Here is a 17,159-nt window from a genome sequence, read left to right as displayed (position 1 = left end):
AGTCGGCTGTGAGTTGCAAGACCCAGTTGTCGACCTCATTTGACACTTTTCGGGGTTTCTTTGCTTCCTCTGCGTGTGTGTTTGTGTGTGTGTGTGTGTGTGTGTGTTTGTGTGTGTGTGTGTGTGTGTGTGTGTGTGTGCGTGCGTGCGTGCGTGTGTGCGTGCGTGCTTGCGCCGGTGATTGCGTGCGTGCGTTTGTGTTACAGTGACTCAATCTTGGTGAATATTTTGAGATATTTTTTTCATTTATAGGGCCTTTTGACCCATTTTTTTCATAAACGAGTTTAGCTACCAATGACCGGTGTTCAAAATCTAGTGTGGAAGACAATAGACTTTTAAGATTTCTGGTGTGTTCGGCGATTTGTGTGTGTGTGTAACACCCAAATCTAATTCTGCTGCTTGAAATGTCAAGTTTAAGGGGAGATGTATCGTTTTCATCAGCACGAGGAAAACAATCTGCATTTGTAAAGAGAGGCCGTTGAAATACGCGTCTAAGTTGGGCAGTCTTGTTTTAAGCTGCATGGTACTTGTTTTTACCCTTCACTGCTTTTATATATTTTATTTTTTTAATCTTTTTACGTTATCCCTTTTCTCGAATTCAACTTGTTTTTAAAAAAACAATTCTTCGATTGCATCGGAAAATGCCGTAGCATGCCTTTTATGTTAATTTCTATTGAAAGGTGCGTTGATTGGGGAAGTAGAAGAACGTTTTACTGCCCAAAACAAACAGGCGAAAACACCCACTTTCTGTACAATTATAATAAAGCTAAAAGTGCACAAAGTGATGTGAACGATATTATTAACAATCAGACATGCACATTAATTTAACCACGGCTTTTAGCCAGATCAGCCTAACAATAGTTTCAAGATAAAGTGAGAGTTATTTTGACAACAACCCTCGGGACATTCGGCTTCCCATGCTATATTGATCAAAATAGTATTTTTGATACTTTGATGTAGCACAGATATGTTGGCGGAAAGTCTCAAAATATCTGGGGCGAGAAACTGCTTTGGTTACTGACAAGAACGAAAAGATGAATGTTAAATCAGATATGCCTTCAGGGAAGACAGCTGCAATTGGCTGTCTTTAAAGGTGGTCGTCTACATTTTTGCTTTTTTTTCAATAATCTTATTGTTAGATTTCGCTAAAAAGTTATGTCAGATGATGAATGAACCATGTGGAAAAAAGTTATAGAAAAAACAAATATATGCAAAAAAAGATTTTATTTTTGGGCAGCGTGACTCACGCTTCCAATATTTTGTTTTCTGTTTGCTGAGAACATGTGCTTTACCTAAAAATACTGACCAATCAAATTCATGTCACTATGCTTATAGCCACGCCCAAACAAGTGCAGCAACAGTTTGACACTGGAGCGCTGTCCACGCTTTTTTCTAAACGCACGAAATTCACGGGATTTGAGAGGAGTTTTGCGCTTGGCATTTTCCAAATAAGGAAATTTCCAAATGAGTACTACGCTGGAATACTACAATGAATTTTCAAACGGCTACACTGGCTTTGTCTTTCCTGATCGAAAGGGGGTGTATTGTTGATATTTGTAGATAATAAACTCTGCATTTTAATGGTCAAATGGCGCTTTCGGTATAAAAATGTAGACAAGGACCTTTAACATTGGGCGTTTAAAGAAAGAAAGTATTCCGAATTAGAGCTTAATTGTCTGTCCACAAAATCATGTTGGAAACGTTTTCCGGCGAAATGGAACTTTAAGAAATCCACGGGACATTCGTTTGATGGTGAGAGAGACGTACTAGCAATGATGTATTCGTCTGATGGTGAGAGAGACGTACAAGCAATGATGTATTCGTTTGATGGTGAGAGAGGCGTACTAGCAATGATGTATTCGTTTGATGGTGAGAGAGACGTACTAGCAATGATGTATTCGTCTGATGGTGAGAGAGGCGTACTAGCAATGATGTATTCGTTTGATGGTGAGAGAGACGTACTAGCAAAGATGTATTCGTTTGATGGTGAGAGAGGCGTACTAGCAATGATGCATTCGCTTGATGGTGAGAGAGGCGTACTAGCAATGATGTATTCGTCTGATGGTGAGAGAGGCGTACTAGCAATAATGTATTCGTTTGATGGTGAGAGAGACGTACTAGCAATGATGTATTCGTTTGATGGTGAGAGAGACGTACTAGCAATGATGTATTCGTCTGATGGTGAGAGAGGCGTACAAGCAATGATGTATTCGTTTGATGGTGAGAGAGGCGTACTAGCAATGATGTATTCGTTTGATGGTGAGAGAGGCGTACAAGCAATGATGTATTCGTTTGATGGTGAGAGAGACGTACTAGCAATGATGTATTCGTTTGATGGTGAGAGAGACGTACTAGCAATGATGTATTCGTTTGATGGTGAGAGAGACGTACTAGCAATGATGTATTCGTTTGATGGTGAGAGAGACGTACTAGCAATGATGCATTCGCTTGATGGTGAGAGAGTCGTACTAGCAATGATGTATTCGTTTGATGGTGAGAGAGACGTACTAGCAATGATGTATTCGTTTGATGGTGAGAGAGACGTACTAGCAATGATGTATTCGTTTGATGGTGAGAGAGGCGTACTAGCAATGATGTATTCGTTTGATGGTGAGAGAGACGTACTAGCAATGATGTATTCGTTTGATGGTGAGAGAGACGTACTAGCAATGATGTATTCGTTTGATGGCGAGAGAGACGTACTAGCAATAATGTATTCGCTTGATGGTGAGAGAGGCGTACTAGCAATGGTGTATTCGCTTGATGGTGAGAGAGGCGTACTAGCAATGATGTATTCGTTTGATGGTGAGAGAGACGTACTAGCAATGGTGTATTCGTTTGATGGTGAGAGAGACGTACTAGCAATGATGTATTCGTTTGATGGTGAGAGAGGCGTACTAGCAATGATGTATTCGTTTGATGGTGAGAGAGACGTACTAGCAATGATGTATTCGTTTGATGGTGAGAGAGACGTACTAGCAATGATGTATTCGTCTGATGGTGAGAGAGGCGTACTAGCAATGATGTATTCGTTTGATGGTGAGAGAGACGTACTAGCAATGATGTATTCGTTTGATGGTGAGAGAGACGTACTAGCAATGATGTATTCGTTTGATGGTGAGAGAGACGTACTAGCAATAATGTATTCGCTTGACGGTGAGAGAGGCGTACTAGCAATGATGTATTCGCTTGATGGTGAGAGAGGCGTACTAGCAATGATGTATTCGTTTGATGGTGAGAGAGACGTACTAGCAATGATGCATTCGCTTGATGGTGAGAGAGTCGTACTAGCAATGATGTATTCGTTTGATGGTGAGAGAGGCGTACTAGCAATGATGTATTCGTTTGATGGTGAGAGAGGCGTACTAGCAATGATGTATTCGTTTGATGGTGAGAGAGGCGTACTAGCAATGATGTATTCGTTTGATGGTGAGAGAGACGTACTAGCAATGATGTATTCGAATATTCTCTGTCACCACGCTAATTAATAAATTAAAGCCACAGTCATTCCCGTTTAGACGATTTGGGTCACCATCTCAGATCTGTCTAGATTTTTACAAATGACATCATCATCATCATCATCATCAGCAGCAGCAGCAGCAGCAGCAGCAGCAGCAGCAGCAGCATTGTTAAAGAGACATTAAAGAAATTGCCCGCCGCTCTCTCTTTATCTCTCTCTGTCTCTCTCTCCCTCGTCTCTCTCTCTCTCCACTTAATCTCTCTCTCCCCACTATTTCTCTCCCGACCCCCCACCCCCTTCTGTCTCTCTCTCTCCTGCGCCCCTGTAATTTACTGTCTGTCCCTCTCGATCTATTTCACTCTTTTATCTATTTTTTCGGCCACAGTTTTACTGTTTTTTTCTGGCGTTTCCTTGTGGGAGTTGCACAATTAATTGTTTATTTGTGTAAAGGCCTGCCACATTCATTCATTCTTCAAAGGTTTCACATGTTTCGCAATCCCTTCCAGCACCCTGTTGAGCCGGTTAAAGTTGCTGGGTTTCCTCCCTTGTTGGTCTTCTTCTTCAAGTGGAGTTACGATTTTATGAAACGCGAAAAGGGTCAAATGATCGATCAGAATGATCGATCACAATGATCGATCATTTTTGCGTTTGACCCTTTCCGCCACGCGCGCGGAAAGGGTCAAACGATCGATCAAAATGATCGATCAAAATGATCGATCATTTTAGTGGATCCGGTGTCGACAAAAAGTGTAACCGGAATTTTACCGGCACACAGTCTGGAGTTCACAGTTTCGAACTATTGCAAAAACAAAAATGGCGGCCGCCATGACAGTCTTTGATTTTGCTGTACAAAAAAATCAAATATTCAGCAGTCCGACGCATGAACCAAAGAATGATGTCGACAAAGAAGTTGAAACATTGATTGCGCTTTGGAGGGGGTTCAAATACAAGTCGTGAAGTGACCGGCACAGCTGATTTGGGACACGATCTACCTTGAGTCGGGAGATTTGCTATGAATACAATACTGACTACATTTCCACTTTCTACATCAGCGACTGTACAAATTTGGCTTGTACATCTTCCTGTCGCTAATTTTAATCGGTTTGGATCATCCAACAGGTAAGAGCAAGATTCATCCGTTGTGTGCGTGTAGTTTGCGTGTCCCACGGTGTGTGTGTTCGTTTGCGCGCCTCGGTGTGTGAGTGTGTGTCAGATTATATTGCAATAATAATTTTTTTAAAAAGTGAGAGCAAGGGTAGATCTGACAGTGACATTGACAATAAACGATCGTCAATGCATCAATGATTATGCACAGCAGCATCGGTTTCTTCAGAACTGCGCACTGTTGACTGAATTTCCCACGGTGGAGCAATGAACAGTAGACACTAAAACACAGCAAATCTAATGCATTGTTCACAGCATTGCTGTAGATCTATCTCGTTCAACTAACAATATAATGCAGTGAATGGCAAATCTATCTCTGAATAAACTGTTGTGATCCTTATTTTTAAACTGTAAATGCCATGGCTCACACCGCACTCCCAACATTAGAAGTATGTGTTCTAAGCTGAATGCATGTATAATTTGATATAGTAAGTGTGTAAAGCCAAGAGTAACACTAACTGGCCCAAAACAATTTTTTGTGTGTACAAATGAAGAAAGAAACTGACTTCACTTGAATCACTGCCACTGAAAGTGTGTCTATTGTGTATTTTTAGAAGGGTTATTCAACAATGACTTATTTTTCTGTTTAAATACTTGACATTTACTCTGCATGAACAGAGTCAGAGGTAAATTATTTTATTATTATTATTATGGTGAGCTTATATAGTGCGAACCACAAGTGCTCTCCGCGCTTTACATATTAATTTCTGCCGTTTGAAATGGAATTTTTTACAGACAGACAGACAAACAGACATTTTTTTACACACAATTTGCTGCTGTATAAACTATGATTGTGAAAGAGGGGATAAAAGAATCAATGTGCGAGTGGTTTAATTATAATACAGTTATTATTTATTGTTAATTAATTATTTTATGGTGATCTGAACAACGAAGTGACACCACTATTTTATGGTGGTTTTTTTCAGGCCTTTTAAGAAACCAGAGGTGATGTGTGGTGAAGTGTTCATACAGCTCTTGCCTTCAGATATATGGATTCTGGAGAGGATTCAGACCGAGTGGGCATGCTGCTTTACAGACTACCCTGAAGAGTAAGTTACACATTTCTGTACCACTACCAAGTACTATACCTGCTTGTGCCTATTAAATTGTTATTGTAAAATTGATTTATGATATAAATTGGCACTGGTGATGGTAGTTTGAAGCTGTGTAGATGTTTTTGGCAGACTTTTGTACTTTGTGTTGTAAAGAGTCTATCTGTGTTTCACATTAGATGCACTTACAATCTAGATACATGTAGATACATTCAGCTATGTCAACACTTGTTACACCTGAATCTGAGAGTAGTGGCAGGAGATGCAAGTTTATTGACACAAAGACATTACGGCTTTGTATAAAATAAATTCTTACATCTGTATGTATCCTTGCATGGTACAATATGTACTATTTATACAAAATGGTACATAAAGCTTGGTTTTAGTTCTCTTTCTCTTCTCAAATCTTTTGCCACTATTCTTAAAGTAAATTACACAGTGTGAATGAACTATTGCAGTACAGGAAAGTAAAACAAAAATTCAAGATAAAATGAAATCATTACTAATTTACTGGAATTATTTTAAAGGCACATACAGTTATTCTTCCCTTGGCTCACCATCCTAGATCTTGCCAGGCTTTTACATGGAATAAGAATGAATCTGTTCACTCGAATACTTCTACATTCAACACCCTGGCTTCTTCCTGCTCAGAGTTAGATTTTGTTGTGGAAACCATTCTCAGATTAACAAACATGTTACTTCTTTTAGTGACTGTTGAGAAATTCGTTCATAAACAAAATTCAACTATGCACATAAAGCACTGACTGTCAGGATGTCAATATTTGATGTGTCTGGGTGAAGTTATGTTCCTATCCCATGTACAACTACAACTCTGGCCAGATCTGAAATGGCCAAAATCAATGGGATCAACACACATCCCCAGTATCTTCATCACTGGAAAATGTGGTGGGTTGAATGTATTTTAATTAGAAAAAAAAGGCTGACAGGCGAGTGCTTTGGATCCTGAAAGTTCTGTTTTGGACTGAAATCGAGACACATTTCCCAATGAAACTGTATAGCGTTGATGCTGAAGAGCGAAACTCCGAAAGTGTGTGGGTTGAGGGCACACTTGTTTTTGACTAAAATCGAGGAACATTTCTGCCGAGCACAAAGTTCATACACGCACAGATTTTTTTTAATAGTTTAGATTACAATATCACACACACTATCCCCGATCCCAATAGTCATGTGGAGAGCAAGTGCATCCTCCTCCCCCCCCTACACACACACACTGCTCAACAGTACACACCTTCTCCCCCCCAACACACACCCTCCCCTCGCTAACCAAAACTAACCAAAACCCATCCCCGTGAATACTGAACTTGCTCAGTTATATGTTTTCTTTATTTTTCAGGAAGGACCGCTACATTAGGGGAAGGCTGCTTGCACCTTGGTTCCTGGGTTCGCTGGGGGCGATGATCAAATTCAGAGTACCATCACCATTCTGTGCTTTTCCATCTGATTCGGCTGAGAATGCTTCCAGAGGTTTCTACACTACCCGTCATAAAAAAAAGTAGGCAGATGCGTTTGAGGGCAGATCTTACTGATGAGGCTGTTGATTGAAAAACCAAGTATATGACTGAAAAGGCCATTACTTTCCCTACTTTATTCAGAAACTAAATTGGGTTTTCATGACGTAATGTCTATGCAGTGGAACCTACAACACAGACTGAGACACCCCCCCCCCCCCCCTCCCCCGAATCAAATTCACAAAATCAAGCTTCCCGTGCTAAAATCAACAACACAAATCAGAACAACTAAACCGAAACATGTTTTGCATGTCATTAGACAGAACCAATCAAATCTGCATCCAAAACAGTCAGTTTTGTTCACATATATCTTGTCTAACATGAACGCTATGGCATGCTGAGCGGTGCAGTTGTCAATCCTCTCAGAAGGCAGTTTTTAAAGTCGTTTTAGCGGGTAATGAGACCAAGAATGGTACATTTCAGAACTCCTCAACGCATTGTCTTAAAACTGTCAGTGATTTGTGCTAACACATGTTGTTAAGTACAAAACTGAGACCAAAAAATGGTACATTTCAGTAACTCCTCAACGCATTGTCTTAAAACTTGTCAGTGATTTGGGCTAACACATGTCGTTAAGTACACACAGAATCTCAAGTCATGTGAGATATTAGTTCTGCTGGTGTGCGACATGCCAGAACGAATTTTAAAAATAAAAATGTACCCTGTCCAATGAACTGAATTTGTAAAAAAAATTAGCATGCATTAAGAAAAATGAAAGCTTCAATGTACCTTTAATTTCATACATTTTCAACTATGACTGTTCACAGCGCACTTGTACGCACACACACATTCTTGGAAAATGAAAGAGCCATGATCAGTTAAGCGTGTCAGCCGTGAGCTTTGCTAGGCGTAGGCCGACATTTGCGCTCAGCGCTCTGAATGAGTCAAATTCTTAAAGATTAATTTTCGCGTTGAAATCCTCATACCGCCCATGTCTGATAAAATATGTACATGAAATTTAATTGTGTGGCGTATCTGTTATTGTTCTTGAAGATAACAACAAATTGTTTTTCAATGAGTCAGCAAAGACCTACCATCAATTTAAGAACTCTTTCTGGCATGTCAATTAACAGCAGACCTAATGTCTCAAATGACTTTAAAATCCGTATGAACTTTTCCACATGTGTTAGCACAAATCACCGCAACGTTGAAGGCAATGCGTTGAGAAGTTACGAAAACGTACCGGTTTTTGTCTCATTACCCACTAAAACATCCTCAAAAACCACCTTTTACAGCTTCTCAGAGGAATGACACCAACACCAATCAACATGCCTTAATGTCAGTGTTAGACCAGATATGTGAACACAACTGACTGATTTGGATGCAGATTTGATTGGTTTTTCTATTGCCGTGCAGAAGATGTTTTGTTTTAGGCAGTTCTGATTTTTTGTCAATTTTAACGCGGGAACATTGATTTTGCGAATTTGATTTTGCGGGGTGTCTGTGTTGTTGGTTCCACTGTATAGACACTATGTCATATAAACCCAATCTGTTTTCTGAATAGGTTTGGGGAATGAATGGCTTTTTCAGTCATATACAGGATAAACCCAAAAAATGTAACCCTAAAACAATGCTAATAACTTCTACATCTGTTGACTGAATCACTTTATTTTTAAGGTACATAAACCGCAGCCAGTGCATGACCCTTCCACAAAGTGGACATTTTGTAGATCAAATGTAACTGGTCAAATGGTCTGACTTTTGTGCTCTATTTCAAAAATAAATTCCAAATTCGGCGGTCGACTCACTAAAACGAAGTTTGACCATGAGCGGTATCAATACTTACTTAATTTAAACCCTCCAGACTTTTAGCTTATATATTATCTGAATGTCTGAGTATACACCCCCTAGATCATCGGTGACCTGAAGAAAGCAGTTAGCTAGGTTCAGAGCAATCACTATACAGGAAAACTTTCGTTCCATTGACAATTTAGGATGTGTAATTTGGAACACATTTTTGAGAAATTGTAAATGTCGGACCATTCTACCTACAGACTCGGAACTTTGTAGAATGGTCGTGGAAGAACTGAAGTTCATGCACAACAACTTCCTCCGAAAACGGCGTATGGCTGCCTAAATGGCGGGGTAAAAAACGGCCATACACGTAAAATTCCACTCATGCAAAAACACGAGTGTACATGGGAGTTTCAGCCCACGAACGCAGAAGAAGAATGCACAACAACTATGAAAATATTTACTAAACTCAAATGACTGGAACATTAACCCCTTTGTTGTAAAGTGCAATGTCGCGCAATTTTCATCAATGAAATGCATGCCTTCATCCACAGGAAATGTCCTGATCTTGTATAATTGCTGTATTCAAGTCACTGATTGTCTAATGTTCAGACCTGGGAACCCATACGATTTCGCCGTATTTTGTACGCATGATTGTCTAGAATACTTTTCTTTATTTGGTGTTTAACGTCGTTTTCAACCACGAAGGTTATATCGCGACGGAGGGAAGGGGGGAGATGGGATAGAGCCACTTGTCAATTGTTTCTTGTTCACAAAAGCACTAATCAAAAATTTGCTCCAGGGGCTTGCAACGTAGTACAATATACATGTATTACCTTACTGGGAGAATGCAAATTTCCAGTACAAAGGACTTAACATTTCTTACATACTGCTTGACTAAAATCTTTACAAAAATTGACTATATTCTATACAAGAAACACTTAACAAGGGTAAAAGGAGAAACAGTCGTCCAACCAATATGGGACTCCCCCTAACCCGCGTTTGTTTGTTTGTTTGTTTGTTTGCTTAACGCCCAGCCGACCACGAAGGGCCATATCAGGGCGGTGCTGCTTTGACATATAACGTGCGCCACACACAAGACAGAAGTCGCAGCACAGGCTTCATGTCTCACCCAGTCACATTATTCTGACACCGGACCAACCAGTCCTAGCACTAACCCCATAATGCCAGACGCCAGGCGGAGCAGCCACTAGATTGCCAATTTTAAAGTCTTTGGTATGACCCGGCCGGGATTCGAACCCACGACCTCCCGATCACGGGGCGGACGCCTTACCACTAGGCCAACCTTACCACTAGGCCAACCGTGCCGGTCCTAACCCGCGTGGGGTGTCTAGAATACTATCCAGTGGAAAAACAAATACGACGATTAATATTCCTCGACTACTTTTCTTCACAGGCGCAACCCGAAGCAGATCCAGTACTTTGTCTTTGATTCATGATTACAAAATAGTAACCTTAATTAACAGTGCGACAGACGCGTGTGAAGCATGTTTAAATGTGGAGTACGCTCATTTAAAAAAAAAATACAAGTTTGTTTGAGAATACTCCAAGTGCAAAACAGGGATTCCCAGGTCTGAATGTTGATTGAGGTATACTTTCGTGATTCGAATTGCCCCGAATGTTACAATCTTGAGCGCTTAGATCGGGCAAGTTTGGCTACCGCTCAATTTTAAAACTCGTACCGTTGAGTGGATCCCCGAAATTGGAAACTTAATTTAAAATTGCACAAAAGTCAGCCTATTTGATCTTCAAAATTGTCACTTTGTAGAAGGGTCATGCATAGGCTGAAGTTTATGTCCACAAATGTAGAAGTTTTTAACCTTTTTATGGGTTGCATTGTTTTTGGGTGAACCTGTATTTTTTTATTTTTTTTTATAAACGGCCTCATCATAAAGATTTGCCTTCAAACGCATCTGCCTACTTTTTATGACGAGTATTATAGTTGGCTCAGTGGCTAAAGAAACATTCTACAGGATGAATAAACAAACAAACAAATCTCATGATTCTCTATGTGTTTTAATGTGTGTGTGTGTGTGTGTGTGTGTGTGTGTGTGTGTGTGTGTGTGTGTGTGTGTGTGTGTGTGTGTTTTGGGGAGTTTGTTTTGGTTTTTAGTGAGAGGATGGCTGGTGGTTTGGATGGGGTGAAAACCCGAGTCACTGTGATTGTGGATAATTAAATTGTTGTTGTTGTTGCTGATGTCAGTTTCAAGGCACTGTTCTTCTTGCAAACGCCAAGTTTGGCTTACTCTTTTATAACTGCAAGGGCTCTTACATGAGGTTAGGCCATCTATACACTTTGATACATACCAAACATTTACATTCTGACTGGGTCGTGTGCAAAGTTGGAATGTTTAAATGAATACATTTAGCGGATTGATGCCAGTAGAAGTTAAACAAATTAATTGATCAAACATTCCAACACTTCAAAGTAAACACACGGGTTTTTGACAGCTGGTATATGTTAAAGTGGAGGGATGGTCTTATTCCACGTGAAGCCTGCATGCCACATCTGAGTCGGTGAGCGAAATCGTTTACACTAAGTATGCAATCATTGTTCATCATTATCATTGAAACGTTCATACACAATGACACAACAAATGTTGTCGGAAACTCGAAAGAACACAAAAGAATAAAACATGATCAATGCAGCAAAACGCGCTACTTGTACAGAGTGGGTTACAATTTCATTCCTTGTTTAATTTAGCCTTCACATTTCCCTTATCATATCTTATATTTTAACATCGTTCTGTTCTTGTCAGCTTGAAAAGTTTGTAGTTTTTACTCACGAAACAGGCCAGTCTTCTGAAGTCAGTGCAACATCAAAGCTAAAATTTCACACATGAGATGCATTTTGATGATCAGCTCTACCGAAGCAATGCATTTAAACTGGCGCAGATTAATGTTCAAATGATGTTCAAGCAACAGCTAGCTTCCTTATAGACAGAGTGTCTAAGTTACAAAATATAGTCATCTCAGTATCCAACTTCATTACCTCTGTTTCTTTGCTTGCTTAGAAGAACTTCTCAGAGTGTTTGCGGCATTCATCAAACAAGATCATACACATTAAAATATTGTCACTTCCTACTCATTGAATAATGTATTCATTGTATCTAATTATTCACGTTAAAGACCAGCACACAATTGCAATCATTTAAATATGTCACTGACATAAAGTATTCTACCCGATCTGGAAAAAAAGCAGAAAATCATAAGTGCATGATTCAAGTCACTGAGGATGTCTTGTAATTCGGTAGTGTTTCCATTTAATCTTTTCTCTTTACATCTCACAATTCTTTTACTAGTTTATTTTGTAAGCAGAACACCAGGCCAAAACGTTGTTGGCTCCTTTTGTACCTATTATGACATCACACATTTTTAAGGATTTGCTTGCTAACTTGCTTGTTTCTTAATTTGTTTAATCATAATGATCGCTCCAAATTAAATTCCTTCCTTTGTCTGGCACTCTTGTTCTCAACTCTCTCGATCCCTCCCTCTTAGCGGTTTAGAGAGAGAGAGAGAGTGTGTGTGTGTGTTCGTGTGTGTGTATGCGTGTGTGTGTGTGTGTGTGTGTGTGTGTGTGTGTGTGTGTGTGTGTGTGTGTGTATGTGAGAGAGATAGAGACTGAGAGAGAGAAAGAGAGAGAGAGAGTTGATCTATTATGTCTTGATTCCCTCATTTAATTTTCTTTTGTTGTATAGTGTAGAACTTAGAAAGCTTCATGACATACATGTGGTGCGGTTTTATGGTCGTTTAACTCTCCATCGGTGAACCATGCAATTATTTCTTTTCAACGATTGACTCGGTCTCTACTGACAACTCTAAACTCCACAAAACACGACTTTTTCAGTTCAGAAATGTCAGTCTCGCTCCCATAAATTGAAACACAAACTTAAATACATCCATACATCATTGTCTGTTGCAAAGTTCCAGCTTTGCTTTAAATGCACAATCATTAGGAGGGACACGGACCTTTTCCCAGGACATACCGACTGAGCCATCACTCAAATCTTCGACGACACTGACTCAGCCTATATGCTGCGTACATCTCCCCGGCCGGGCAGTTTTAGCTGTCGTAATGTGCGGAAGAACTGAGAGAAACGTTTGCGTTCCGCTTATGTTTGTCTTGTTTGCTTGCCAAAATAATATTGCATCGATCAACCACTTTCGCACTGTTACCATGCTCCCATGCTGGTTTGTTTACCACTTTCGAAGGTGAAGAGTTCACCGCGCCTGCGCAATGACGGAGATTTTCCTATGACGTCACCTGACGTAAAAACTAGATTTGATGACGTTACCCGTACACGTTCCTGTATACGTGCTGAAAGTGGCACATCTAGATCTGTTGCAGACGAACGCTTCGCGCCAAACACTTTTCACACAGTAATTTTAACTACACACCCCTAAATGTACTCGCTAAAACAAGCAGATTTTTTGTTTATTTCTCTTGATATTTCATGCTCCTTCACGCCGCACCAGAACACGCAATCTACTCATTTTAATTTCTAGTTGCGTTCTCTGTGCTAATCCGTTCCATGATTTTCCGGAAACAGCGCAAAAGGATCGATCATTATGATCGATCGTTTTGATCGATCGTTTGACCCTTTCCGCGCGCGTGGCGGAAAGGGTCAAACGCGAAAATGATCGATCATTATGATCGATCGTTTTGATCGATCGTTTGACCCTTTCCGCGCGCGTGGCGGAAAGGGTCAAACGCGAAAATGATCGATCGTTTTGATCGATCGTTTTGATCGATCGTTTGACCCTTTCCGCGCGCGTGGCGGAAAGGGTCAAACGCGAAAATGATCGATCATTTTGATCGATCATTTTGATCGATCATTTGACCCTTTTCGCGTTCCATACGATTTGACCCCTCTGTTGTCTGGCAGACGTGCTAAGAGAAACAAAACTCAAAGAGATGCTCCTGGCAAAATGAATAAGTAAATGAATAAATGAATAGATTTATGAAAAAAATGGTCTCAAATTGCCATTGAGTTGCACACATATCTATGTTGGGTTTGGAATGATGACGCCACACAACAGGAAAACCTTAGATTAAGTGTTTGCACATTTTTTAAATCTCAAATCCAGACGTTACATTCTCCCTACATAGAGAATACTGACACTCGGGTTTTTTTCAAATAGTGAACAGCTCGCTTTCGCTCGCAGTTCAATATTTAAAAAAGCAACTCGTGTAAATCTGGTACGACACAGCAAGCCATATATTATTCTGTTTATCCTACATACTGTACTTACGTGTATTTGAATGAAAACGTCCTGCGGTGGAGGCGTCCAAATTGGTCTTTTGGAACCTCATCTATTCCAATGCCTCGTGCAATCTTTGACGTCAAAGCAAAGACATGTCACTCTAGAAAGTGTAGCGTGACGTGAAAGTTCGAAAACTTCTACCAGGAAAAACAGCATAGCGTAAAAGGGTTTCCATAATGACTCTTGGTGACTCTGGCATCATAAGCAGTCGAAAAGCAGGTCCCTGCCAAACTAGTTTGACATGACCTCATTTACATGATATACACACGTGTGGTTTGAACGATATTGTTATCTCATGAGTGGTCTCACTCACGTATGTAGAATAAAACACTGTATTTGTCCTGTTTTTATTTTCTACGTACAGAGGTGGTTATTGTTGCCGACATGGTTGTCAAATGATTGTATATTGTTTTGTGAGTATATAAAAAAAATCAACAATCAAAATTCAGTGTTTCCGACCGTAAACGAGCTTTCCCTAATCAAACACTTTCGTGATGAATTGCAATGTCTGCTACTTAACTTCCACAGCCGACCACAGACACTGCGCGATCGGAGGTGTCCAGGAATGCCAGGACACACAAGAGAAGTGACCAAAATATCTCATGCGACCAATAATGCTGAGCTATCAGGCCTGTAGTGATGTACAGACACGAAACACAGAGCTCGCTACTGACACTTGTGACGTTTGTGTGGACACCATGGGCAATAACCAACCAGTCAGCCAAGCCAATACAGATATTGTGACGTGTGTGGGGACACCATGGGCAATAACCAACCAGTCAGCCAAGCCATTACAGATATTGTGACGTGTGTGGGGACACCATGGGCAATAACCAACCAGTCAGCCAAGCCATTACAGATATTGTGACGTGTGTGGGGACACCATGGGCAATAACCAACCAGTCAGCCAAGCCATTACAGATATTGTGACGTGTGTGGGGACACCATGGGCAATAACCAACCAGTCAGCCAAGCCATTACAGATATTGTGACGTTTGTGGGGACACCATGGGCAATAACCAACCAGTCAGCCAAGCCAATACAGATATTGTGACGTTTGTGGGGACACCATGGGCAATAACCAACCAGTCAGCCAAACCATTACAGAACTGAGATATTGTGACGTTTGTGTGGACACCATGGGCAATAACCAACCAGTCAGCCAAGCCATTACAGATATTGTGACGTTTCTGGGGACACCATGGTCAATAACCAACCAGTCAGCCAAGCCAATACAGATATTGTGACGTTTGTGGGGACACCATGGGCAATAACCAACCAGTCAGCCAAGCCATTACAGATATTGTGACGTTTCTGGGGACACCATAGGCAATAACCAACCAGTCAGCCAAGCCAATACAGATATTGTGACGTTTGTGGGGACACCATGGCCAATAACCAACTAGTCAGCCAAGCCAATACAGATATTGTGACGTTTGTGTGGACACCATGGGCAATAACCAACCAGTCAGCCAAGCCATTACAGATATTGTGACGTTTCTGGGGACACCATGGTCAATAACCAACCAGTCAGCCAAGCCAATACAGATATTGTGACGTTTGTGGGGACACCATGGGCAATAACCAACCAGTCAGCCAAGCCAATACAGATATTGTGACGTTTGTGGGGACACCATGGGCAATAACCAACCAGTCAGCCAAGCCAATACAGATATTGTGACGTTTGTGGGGACACCATGGGCAAACAAGTTCATGTGTATATTTTGCCTTGTGGTGAGTAGCCTACATTTGTATTTTTTATCTTGATCTAGTACCTATCACCCGCAGTCCCTTGTTCCATTTCTCATTTAAATGATAAACTCACGTGTGAAGAGATGGTTTATTTATCACATCGGTGGTCTCTCTTACATATTTAGGATTAAGCCCCTGTAAAGATATAGTTCTTTCCGCATACACAAACGTGATGTTTACGTGAAACCATAGCATCCTTTCACTCGTACCCACATCAAAACTGAACAGGCTGGTAGCATATGCGCGGAGCGAAGATTATTTGCTGAATTTATTTTGCATATTGACATCGGTGTCAGTTGCGAAATAAATTAAAATAAAAAAACACATACTACCCCCCGTTTGTAAAGAATTATCTAATTGTCTGTCTCTGTCTCTCTCTCTCTCTCTCTCTCTGTCTCTCTCTCTCTGTCTCTCTCTCTCTCTCTCTCTCTCTCTCTCTCTCTCTCTCTGTCTCTCTCTCTGTCTCTCTCTCTCTCTCTCTCTCTCTCTCTCTCTCTCTCTCTCTCTCTCTCTTCGTTTGCTTCTTCGTGGTTCGTTCGTTCGTTCTCGCTTTCTGTGTTTGTCTGTCTGTGTATCAGTCTGTCTGTCTCTTTCGCTCTACCTGCCTGCCTGTCTGTCTGTCTGTCTGTCTGTCTCACTCACTCTCTCTGTGTCTCTCTCTCTCTGTCACTCTCTCTCTCTGTCACTCTCTTTGTCTCTCTGTCTCTCTGTCTGTCTCTCTCTCTCTCTGTTTGTCTGTCTGTGTATCAGTCTGTTTTTCTATCTGTATCACTCTGTTTGTCTGTCTGTCTCACACACACACACTCTCTCTCTCTCTCTCTCTCTCTCTCTCTCACTCTCTTTCTCTCTCTCTCTCTCACTCTCTTTCTCTCTCTCTTTCTCTCTCTTTCCCTCTCTCTCAATCTCTCTCTGTCTGTCTGTCTGTCTCTCTGTTTGTCTCTCTCTCTCTCTCTCTCTCTCTCTCTCTCTCTCTCTCTCTATCCTGTAATTTCAATCATCAAAGAGCATGTGCCGGCAGTCCTCTTTGAGGCTTTAATTGTGTGTCCAAGACAGGACACGTTTGATGGTCTGCCCCACCATCCATAAACTGCATTACTCGCCAAGTACAAGAAAGTTAGAAGGGAAAAAAAGAAAAGAAATTAGACTGAACAAAGGTGAGACTCATGATGACTGTGTAGCCTT

At 40.8% G+C, this 17,159-nt stretch overlaps 1 long non-coding RNA gene across 1 annotated transcript; it reads left to right on the top strand.

The window, feature by feature from the left end:
• Positions 1–5,563: 5,563 nt before the first annotated feature.
• LOC138973126 (uncharacterized) lies at positions 5,564–10,960 on the top strand. The gene is made up of 2 exons (XR_011457895.1): positions 5,564–5,673; positions 7,031–10,960. It is a non-coding gene; the product is annotated as an uncharacterized lncRNA (long non-coding RNA).
• Positions 10,961–17,159: the final 6,199 nt, after the last annotated feature.

Source organism: Littorina saxatilis, linkage group LG8, assembly GCF_037325665.1.
Source record: "Littorina saxatilis isolate snail1 linkage group LG8, US_GU_Lsax_2.0, whole genome shotgun sequence".
In the NCBI taxonomy this organism is placed as follows: Eukaryota; Metazoa; Mollusca; class Gastropoda; order Littorinimorpha; family Littorinidae; genus Littorina; species Littorina saxatilis.
This window is presented reverse-complemented; position numbering and strand designations above follow the sequence as displayed.